At 42.8% G+C, this 9,475-nt stretch overlaps 1 non-coding gene across 1 annotated transcript; it reads right to left on the reverse strand.

Annotated features, from left to right (window-relative positions):
- Positions 1-8,138: 8,138 nt before the first annotated feature.
- On the reverse strand, positions 8,139-8,246 carry LOC126078622 (U6 spliceosomal RNA). Its single transcript, XR_007518108.1, has one exon. It is a non-coding gene; the product is annotated as a U6 spliceosomal RNA (small nuclear RNA).
- Between the last annotated feature and the right edge of the window lie 1,229 nt (positions 8,247-9,475).

Below are 9,475 nucleotides of genomic sequence, written 5' to 3' on the forward strand. Positions count from 1 at the left end.
AAGGAGCAGCTGGTAGATTTGAACTGCCTGTCTTTTGGTTAGCAGCGGAGCTCTTAACAACTGTGCCACCAGGGCTCCATAGTGCATCATATGTGTGTATATGTATATCTCCTTTCTTTGGATGTGCCTGCAAGATGTCAGCCAAAGCACCTCTGTAGCCCGCTGTACTGTGTACTCCGCACCAATTAGGGTTGGTTAATACACCACACTGCAAAAACCTCGTACCACTATCTGCTGAACTGAGTGCATCCTGCAACTCTGCTGGCAGTTGGAGATTGGTGAAAGACTACATTACGAAGGGCATCATAAACGTCACTGCCACCTGGGAGGAGAGAATGGTATAATGTGTGCCTGGAGGAAACTTTGGCCAAAGACATGCCTTGACTTCAGAGTTTTTAAGGAGGATCAAACAGCAAATGCCAATGTAGCAGGAATGCGTTTCCCTCTGGACGGTGCTGTGAGGACCAACCCCCAAAAAAACCCACTGCCGTTGAGTCGAACCAGGTAGTGCCAATTCAGCCAGCACTCCCATTTTCAGGGACTGACAGATCCCTTTTTGACATAGGGTATGAGTCTATCACTATTGGACCTGCCCCCTCACTGTCCCACCTCCTCCGTGAGACCTTCTGACCTCTCAGCCTATGGCTCTCCCTCCTTTCTCTGACCTCTGGGAGCACTACTGCCACCATCACCCACTTGGCACATGCAGTTTTCTGTCTTCATTTGAATGAGTTTTCTTTTCAGTTTGTATCCATTGGCATGATGTCAGACATTTTTATTGACTGACTAAGAACTGGAAACTTGGGAAGACTGAAAATCTAGAAGGCACAAAAGAGCACATTTTCTTAAAAAACAAATCTGTTTATTATGGAAATTTAAAAATACATGCAAAAGTAGAATAGAAATATGTACCCTTATATACCCATCACCTAGGTTCAATTATCAACTTGTGGTCAATCTTGTTTTATCTATAACCACATCATCTTCCCCTCACACCAAATTATTTGGAAACCAATTTCTGACATCACATAATTTCTTCCATATGTGTTTCATATGGACGCCTGGGTGGCATAAGTGGTTTATGATCAGCTGCTAACCTAAAGGTTCGCGGTTCAAATCCATCCAGCAGCTCTGTGGAAGAAAGGCCTGGTGAACTGCTTCCATAAAGGTAACAGCCAAGAAAACCCTAAGGAACAGTTCTACTCTGTAACACGTGGGGTTGCCATGAGTCGGAGGCTGACTCCATAGTAGCAAACAACAACAGTCTCTAAAAATAAGGATTATTTTTAAAAAAGTAACCATTACATCAGACCCTCTTGTGACCCTTTCAGAGTGTCCAGCCTCTCCTGCCCCTTGTTTCAGCACTGCGTGGGCTCTGTGAAACTTGACGGTGCCCCTGGCTCTGTGTCTCTTAGGCTTCCCTGCTGTCACCACTGAGGAACTGGCCCAGCACCTCTCTGGATTTTTTCAAGTAAAGATAGGAAAAATGACTTAGAGTAATGAAATGGGTCTAGGAATTGGATGTGTTGTAGGACACTACTATTAATTGGATACCTGTTCTGAGCCACCCCAGAGAGTGAGGGAGTTAAGGGCTGGGGAGAATCTTTGACCAACAGAAGACAACCTTCAATGGTGAAACTCCTCCCCTTTTCTTGCTGCCCGCTGGGGACCGGCCCCAGGTGCAGTTAAATCCGCTAAATCAGCGCCAGCCTGCCTTTCAAGGGTGCAGGTCTGAGGGCTGACCAATCACTCGGTGGTAACCCATTGCCTTCCAGTACATTCCAACTCATAGGAACCTGATAGGACAGAGTAGAACAGCCCCCTGGGGTTTCCAAGACTGTAGTCTTTACAGAAGCAGACTGCCACATCTTCCTCCTCTGGAGCGGCTGGTGGGTTCCAAACACCCATCTTTGGGTTAATGCTGAGCGACTGATCACTGCACCACCAGGGCCCCTTACTTTGGTGGTAGATACCTCAATAAAGCATCCTTTTATTGACTTCCCCTTCTTTCCCAACTCAGTCCCCTTGTCCCTCACTCCTGAGGACTGTCCTTCCTATTAAAATAATAGCTCATTAGCTTGTGCCTTACCCTCTGAGGCCCAGGGAAACTCAGGCTAAGAAAACCACCATACCATCATTGTACCTTAAAAATACCTAACTGGCAATAATTCTTGGATATCATCGAATACCTAGTCCATGGACTGCAATTTTAATGGTGGAATTTTAGCCATCAGGCCAAACCGGTGGTCCGTATATGACCCTATTCCTCTTCTTATTGATGTCTGTGCATTGATAGGTGAGGCACAAGAAGAGGCAGAAAGGTGTGGGCTGTTAGGCAAGAGACAGCAAAAGGTTAGGAAGCAGAGAAGGAGGGAGAATCGGAGAGATTTCTATTATTCAGTTAGACCCAAACTCCCTTTTTTTTTTGGAGTGAATACTCATTATTTTCCATTGGAAAGTTAAAAAAAAAAAAAAAAGGGAAAGAGACTAAACTGTTTGCCTACCAGTGGGTAACCAAGCACCTCTAAAGAGGTGAGCTTTTTTAATTACAGTGAAAAAAAAATTTTTTTTTCAGCAAAGATAGAAAAAATATCTTATGGTGATGGGGGTCTAGAAATTGGATATGTCATAGGAAACTACCATTCACTAGGTGCCTGCTTACAGTCACTTACTATGGTAGGTGCTTACATATCTCATTTATCTGGCATTTCATTCATTCATTTAGTTTTTACATATTTATTGAGTACTGATCATGTGGTAGGTAGTGTTCTGGGTACTGCGGATATAGAACCAACCTGACCAACAAGGTCCCTGTACTCATGGAGCTTACGTTCTGATAGAGGATAGGCCAGGTATAGACATTTTATGAGATAATTAGAGGTTAGGATAAGTGCTATTGAAGAAAATATGCAGAGTAATGTGAGAGAGTGCTGGAGGTGCCTACTTTGAGTGGGTGGTCATATTTAAGCCGAGCACTAACCAAAAGGATGAAAAAGATCCAGCTCACCGAAGAGCCAGGAAAGAGTGGTCCGAACAGTAGGAAAGCAAGGGCAAAGGTCCTGAGGTAGGGAAATAGTAGCTACCACTTAACAATATAGCACTGTCTGTGTCTAAGGCACGGTTCTGAGCACCTTTACATTTCACCTTCTGTCACCCACACAACAGCTCTAAGAAGCAAGCACTGTTACTTCAGCATCCCCAAATCACACAGGCAGGAAGTGGTAAAGCTGGGACTTGAACCGAGGCAGAATGGCTCCAGTAGCCGTATACCTAACCTCTACTATACACTGGCCCCAGCAGGTTGTGTCTGAGGAATAGAAAGGAGGCCAGCGTGAATGGAGCCTGGTGATGGAAGGGTGAGTTAGAAAGAGAAAAGCTGGAGAGGTAGGCAGGAGCAAGCAAGAGTAGAAAGGGATCGGATCATACTGGGCCTGGTCATGGGAAGGAATTTGTATTTGATTCTCTGTGTAACTGGAATTTGAAAGATTTTAAGCTAAGGAGTGATGTGATCTGATTTACATTTTTAAAAATGCCACTCTATTGCCTGAAGAATGTATTAAATGGCATTTAATAAGAGCAGATGGGCTTGGGGACAACTTAGCAGTTCTTCCATGTACCTCTGGCGTTGCCCAGATTCTTGAGAAACCCTCCCAACAGGGACACCAGGACAAACGAGAACAGCTCACACACGCATTGCATGATTAACTTTCTTCCAAAGTGCTTCTTAGGTCTGGTTCTTCTGGTAATTTCTTTATCAGGAATAGGCTCATTAGGTAAGAGGTCTCTGTTACAGGTGGCCTGGCTCACCCAACAGGGGCTGGCCAAGAGGGGCACCTGTGATGGATGGTTGGCTGAGTCCACCAAGAGTTCGGTGTTTCTATTTTCTAGAGCACCTGGAGAGGAAGTTTTAATTATTTTTTGGAAACTGAGAAATCACTTATAAGGAACGGACTCTCAAGTATGTGAGAAGGGTACAGAAGTTTATTTGACTAGTATAACTAACAATGTTAAATACTACACAGGTGTGTTTTTGCTTCATTGCCTTTGTCATATGCTGTTCTTCATCAGAAACTGGAAAAACATTCACAGCAGGGGCCTATCTATGGCAAATAGCGCCTATGGCAATTAGTTTTAAATTGCTAAATGATCTCTCACAGCTGGTGATGGAGACTGTGACGGCCAGTGGAAATTGGTCATTAGCCTCCTGCCTCACACAGTGCCCAGGGCACAAGTCCTACCTGCCATATCTTAGTTACACCTCCGTTTATCGGTCAGAATCAACTTGGTGGCAACTTTTTTTTTCCTTTTCACCAGTCATTGCCTGGTCTTATAAAGGAGATTTTTATTCCTCACAATTCCAGGGCCCCTAGAAAATCAGGAGTACCCTGGAGGCTGCTCTCTGGGTGAGAGGCAGTAAGTGCAGGAGATGTCTACACTTCTAGGGTGCTGTGGATGGTGGGACAGGGTTCAGGGTCAGGGGCGGGGGCAGGCATTTTGGAAGGTGGAATGTTTAATCGCTGGTACTATTTTCTTGTTATTGAGTCCCTGGGTGGTGCAAACGGTTAAGCACTCAACTACTAGCTGAAAGGTTGTGGTTTGAGCCTACCTAGAGGCACTGTGGAAGACAGGCCTGGTGATCTGCTTCTGAAAGGTCTCAGTCTTGAAAACCCTATGGAGCAGTTTAACACACGGTGTTGCCACGAGTCAGAATCGACTCAACAACAACGAACAACAATTAACAACAGCAACCTACTCAGCGGCATCACTAGGGTTGGTGTCACCCAGTTGGGTAACTCATGGTATCACCCCCACCCACACGCTAATTACCACAGTATTATAGCTAAAGCGCCAGGAAATTTGACAAAGTCAGTGACTGTAAGAGCACCAGCAAAAACGAAAGCAAGAGTACTCCTGATCTGGAGCATCGTTGTGTTTGGGTATTAATGACAGAGCACGTTAGAAAGTTCACAAAGTAAATTAGAATAGAGTTTTAGCCTTTCAGGTATACCGATACATGTAAGCTGGGCTCACAAAAAATGTTTTTGTTGTTATAACTAACTACAGGAATATTTTTATAAAAAACAATAAATTTCTGCTGAAACATTGCACAAAAATTTTATGGATAGTCATTTTGGTGTCGCCTCCTCTGACAGCGTAACCTGGTGCAATCCACACTCTTCATACCCCTCTAGTGATGCCACTGACAACACTATATTCTTGTTATTACTGTCTTTCTTCCTTCATCAGTGTATTTCATGTTTGGTCTACCTCATCAGTTTGGCCTGGATTCCAGCTTTCCCGTGCTGTTTCATCCTTCAAGTTATGACTTGTGCTCCCTGTTGGATGCTTTTCACACTTTTTATCAAGGCCACATTTCTCTTTTTAGACAAGAGCCAGGTCTTTAAGAGGTATCTCCTAGTACAGGACCACTGGTTGGATATTTCTCATCTTGATGACCGCCATGACAAATAATAGGGGCCCTGTAATAGCTAATACCACCACTCGTCTGTCAGTGTGTCATACTGTGGTGGCTTTTGTGTTGCTGTGAACTGGAAGCTATGCCTCCGGTATTTCAAATACCAGCAGGGTCAGCCATGGTGGCCAGGTTTCAGCGGAGCTTCCAAACTAAGACAGACAAGAAAGAAGGACCTGGCCGTCTACTTCTGAAAAAAATACTGGCCAGTGAAAACCTTATGAATAGCAGCAATACAGTAAAGGATCGGTGGAAGAGAAGAAGACCCTCAACAAGATGGATTGACACAGTGGCTGTAAACAGAGCAACAATTTTGAGGATGGTGCAGGACCGGGCAGTGTTTTGTTTTGTTGAACATAGAGTCACTGTGAGTAGGAACCAAATTGATGGCACCTAACAACAATGGCTAATAACCACTGAGTTTCCTTGACTCTCGCTTCATTCTAGTCTCAGTCTGTTTTGGCTGTCACATCTCAAAATTCTCCCTGATGTCCTGTGGGTCATTAGGTTTCAGTGATTTCTAGCCTCAGCTAACTGGAAGGGTCTGTATGTCTGACCTCACAGAGTGGGGAAGGAAGGAATAAATTCTAGGCCAAGTGCTGCTGGGAGGCCACCCCACCATGAACCTCAGATCATTTCTATGGTTTTCTTCAGTTCTCTTTGAAGATTTGTGCCCCCTTCTCCCAAAGATGTGGAATAAGGTATTCTCCCTGCATTACCCCATATGGTGGCCACTAACCACATGTGGCTGTATAAATATATATTAACTAACATTAAAGAAAATTAAAAGTTCAGTTCCTCAGGTGTACTGGCCATCTTTCAAGTGTGCAGTCACCACATGTGGCAAATAAAAGTCTTCCGTATTATACAGCATAGAGGAAGTTTTATTGGGCAGCACTGCCTAAGCCGTGATGAAGACCTAGACGAAACCCTGGGGCTGGTGGCTTGCATTAACCACAGCTCAACTCAGAAGAAAAGCCTTTTTTAAGCATTTAAATCTTTTACCTAATTCCAGCTCATTAGGTGTTGGCTGCATTTTCAGATATATTGTCTCATTTTATCCCAGCAGCACACCTGGAAGGTAGGTAGAACTGATAGATATACTTAAGGAAACTAAGGTTTCCTTAATAAAGACATTCTATCAAAGCCAAGGTCATGCTGCTTATTAGTGGCAGAATTTGCTTCAAGTGCCAATCTCTTGGTGTCTAGCCTTTCAGTTGATCCATACTGCTTCCTTTTGGCCAGTCTTGTCCTGCTGATGTCATTGATGTTTTACAAAGGCGTCTAATCCTCTTCCTGCCTATTAGAAAGAAACTAGAATTTATAATTTAGCACAAAACTATAGATTCAAATGTAATACAAAGCAGTATCTTAATACTCATGCTGTTTCCTTGGCAGGCTGAATCTAAGCAATGATTTAAAATCCCCTTCCCCAAAAGTTCTTCCCCACCACCTCCAATATTGCTTGAAATTTCTGTGTTACAGGGTCATGGGGTTAAAGAATTACAGTTTAGAGACTCACATGGGACAATCTAGTGTCCAAAGAAATTCTCCTGGCAAAGTGTCTAATGTTTGAGAGGCCCCAGACCCTGAAGTGTTATAGCTCTGGAGACACTTATTAATGGAAGTCTCCTCTCATTTTGAGATATTCTTTTAACTCCATCAAGGTATTTTCTACTTAACTTTCGGGAAATGAAACCACAGCTTGGTTTCATTCTAGCATCCATCCTTCCAACTACAGGAGAAACTGAGAGTTACTCCACTAGAGCCAGCCCCTCTCCCAGCCCCAGTAAGACTGTCTGGGATGAGTGTGGGCCCTCCAAGTCGGATCCCTTTTGAGGTTTTTTTTTTATTTTTTCCTCAGAGTGGGTCGCAGCAGATATACTTATCTTTTCTGCCTCAGTTTAGGATATGTATATGCACATCTATCCACACATTTTCCGAAGACAAACATTAATCATTAATGATTATACAGTTTAAATGTATAAAGTTGTTGTTGTTAGTTGCCATCGATTTGATTCCGACTCATGACCACCCCATGTGTGCAGAGTAGAACTGCTCCATAGGATTTTCAGGCAGACTGCCAGGCCAGTCTTCCAAGAGAATTTCCCTAACTGCCCCATAATTTGCAAGATCCTCTCTGCTTACAAACACCTGCATAAAGTGTGAGATTTCAATTTACAAAGGCCTGATTAAGTTCTTAGATGAAGTTCCATCTTCCTTCCAAGTCTCTGTGTGTCTACATACTGGGGGCGTATGAAGGGGATTGTTTTTTCCATATATATATATATACACACTTAAATATTTAATACATGTATTGAAATATATATACAATTAAATATACATATACATATTTAATAAAAATGGGCTCATATTCCCTTCTGCAACTTGCTTTTTTCATTTAATAAAGGGTTGGCAGTTCGAATCTACCAGGTGCTCCTTGGAAACTCTATGGGGCAGTTCTACTCTGTCCTATAGGGTCGCTATGAGTCGGAATCGACTCGACGGCGCTGCGTTTTTTTTTAACATACTTTGGACATTTTGTTTTTATTATTATGTAATTCTTCCTAATGATTGTGTGTCATTCAATCATACGCCCAGATCCAGTTGCCATCAAGTTGGCTCCAACTCATGGTGACCCCACATGCATCAGAATAAACTGCTTCAAAGGTTTTTTTTTTTCAATAAATTTGTGTGTCATCTTTGTTCAAGGGCCATGCTAATCTTCTCTGTCTCGTTCTAATTTTAGTATATGTGCTGCCGAAGCAAGCACATCTCATGGCTTTCAATGGTTGATTTTTCAGAAGTAGGTCACCTGGCCTTTCTTCTGAGGCATATCTGGGTAGACTTGAACCTCCAACCTTTCAGTTAGCAGTCAAATGCAGTAACGATTGGCATTACCCAGGGGCTCAACCATATGAGTGTGCCATAATTGGTTTTACCAATCCTCTATCAAATGGATATTTAGGTTATTCCCACCCCCCATTAGAAACAATGCAATAAACATTTTTGTGTGTATTTCTAGAGGATAAATTTTTGGAAGAGCTGGTCTTGGGTTAAAAGGTCTGAACATTTTACATTTTGATAAACTACTAAACGGCTTTTCAATAAGGTTGTACCAATTTATTCTTTTATCAATGCTGGTAGCATTCTCATTTTAAGTGAAATACAAACCTTAAACCAAACGGATTAAGCTCTTACTTTACAATTATAGACTTCAGTCTGTTGGTGGAAAATAATTATTTGGGCATTAAAAGCTTCCTGGTGCCCCTAAAATTCCAGTAGTCCTTACTTTCCTCCATTCATTTATTCAGTCATGCAACAAATATTTACTGAGTATCTATCATGGTAAGAAGGTCCCAGGGTGGTACAAACAATTTGCATTAGACTCTTACCCTAAAGGTTGGTGGTTCAAATTTACCCGGTGACACTACAGAAGAAAGGCCTGGCAATCTGCTTTAGCAAAGATTACAGCCAAGAATACCCTATGGAACAGCTCTACCCTGTAACACATGGGTCGCCATGACTTGGAATTGACTCAATGGCAGCAGGTTTGTTTTTTGGTTTTACCGTGGTAAATGCTAGTGATATTGCAATGATCAAAACAGACAAAAGTCCCTGCCTCCCATGGAACTTATGTTCTAGGGGGCCAGGCAGCTGGTGCACTGAACAGTTTGATACAATTTATTCCTTCTTGATACTGAGCCTCAATCAAATAAAGTGTTATGGTTTAGAGACAATAATTACCCAGTGCTTCAGAGAGATAAAGCCTATCTCCTTGGCTTGAGATTGAAAAAGAGAATTTTACATCCCATCTCAGGTCATAGAAGAGATGTGTATTGTTCATGTGCAGTTGTGGCAGGCTGCACAGGTATCCTGGTGAAGGGGAAAACAAGCTTTGTGAGGCTGAACGTGGCTGCCCTCGTGCTTTCTGTAGTAGTTCACTGCTGCTTCTGTTAATTTGCTGCTGTTTTCCAAGCCCATGTTACATAACCTTGCTGA

Source organism: Elephas maximus, chromosome 6, assembly GCF_024166365.1.
Source record: "Elephas maximus indicus isolate mEleMax1 chromosome 6, mEleMax1 primary haplotype, whole genome shotgun sequence".
NCBI classification, from domain to species: domain Eukaryota; kingdom Metazoa; phylum Chordata; class Mammalia; order Proboscidea; family Elephantidae; genus Elephas; species Elephas maximus.